Here is a 1,369-nt window from a genome sequence, read left to right on the forward strand (position 1 = left end):
AAATAGCAAAGGCTTTACTATTCCCAAAGCACTTTCATTCGAAGTTTCATTCAACACGCCCAACCATGGGGCATGTAACTCACCCATTTTATAGTCAAGTCATATTTGTGTCCCTGGCCTCAGTATCCCTCAAAATGCCTGGCATATAGTAGGTGGTTAGTGACAATATACTAAATTAAATTCCACCCCAGCAATTCCTTTTGGGAGACTACTTGTTAGGTGCTATTGAATTGGTTCTAAGTAAAAAAAAAAAAAAAAAAACATCGTGCTGTCCTGCGCCATCCTCACGATAGTAGATATTTGGAGCCCCTTGTTGGAGCCACGGTGTCAGTCCATCTCCTTGACGGTCTTCCTCTTTTTCGCTGACCCTCTACTCTACCAGGGAGACTACTTAGAGGGAATTTGAAACTCAGATGCAGGTTGCCCTGGATGATGCCAGATCTGTGACATAACGTTCTTCATTGCAGACAGCTGACAGTTGGATTTGGGAGCCCCACTAACAGAGGTTCAGGAAAGGCTTTAGAAAGTTGATGGGGTTCAAGTCAAGTAAAGATGAAGGCAAAGGAATGGCCTTGGAAAGCAATGCTTACCCTGCCCAGATATTGTTTTGGGTTGGCCTGGGTCCCAGCAGCAGTTCAAAGGCTGGAAGGGTAGGGAGACTGGAAGGGGAAGGATCCCGCCAAAGGACAGGGCTGACCCTGCTGGAGAAGAAAGGGCTGCCCTCTACCCCCGACACACACACATACACTCCCCCCTAACCCTCAGCCCCAGTCCCGCTTCAACTAAGCCAGCCCACTGCAGTGAGCTGCAAAGGAAGAGGCACCAGAAGGCAGAAGGCAGAAGGCAGGGGCTTCAGCTCAGAGAGAGGCTCCTGCCGGCTAAGGCTGTCTCTGAGAATAATCTTTACAGTGGCCCCAACCATCAGCAGGCTATGGGGGATAACTTTGCTGAGTGCCAGACATTTTACATATATTATTTTCTTCAATCCTCACATTGACTGAAACTCAGAGAGGTGAGGTGACTCACTCAAGGTCACACAGCTGTTGGGTGACGGAGCAGGACTGTCTTGAGTCCAAAGCTTGTGACTTGAGCAAGGCCACTCACTGGGGGGAGAAAGGAAGCAAATGCTGGAGAATGGGGGAGGAGGGCTGTCTGAAGAGAAATAAGTGGGAAGGATACTAATATTTGAAATTCATACAACTCTTGTGTCAGGGAGTGTGTGTCTTGGTATCTGAGGGTGTGTGTTCCTCCCTCTCTGGGTGTGGGGCCCTCACTGAGTGTTGTGTGCTGGTGGAGGGGGTGGTGAGAGAGAGGGTCTTCCTGGCTGAGTGTATAACTTTCCCTGGGAGATGGCCTTCTACGGTGCATA

Source organism: Orycteropus afer, unplaced genomic scaffold, assembly GCF_000298275.1.
Source record: "Orycteropus afer afer isolate SDZICR_OR568_19922 unplaced genomic scaffold, OryAfe1.0 scaffold00031, whole genome shotgun sequence".
NCBI lineage: Eukaryota > Metazoa > Chordata > Mammalia > Tubulidentata > Orycteropodidae > Orycteropus > Orycteropus afer.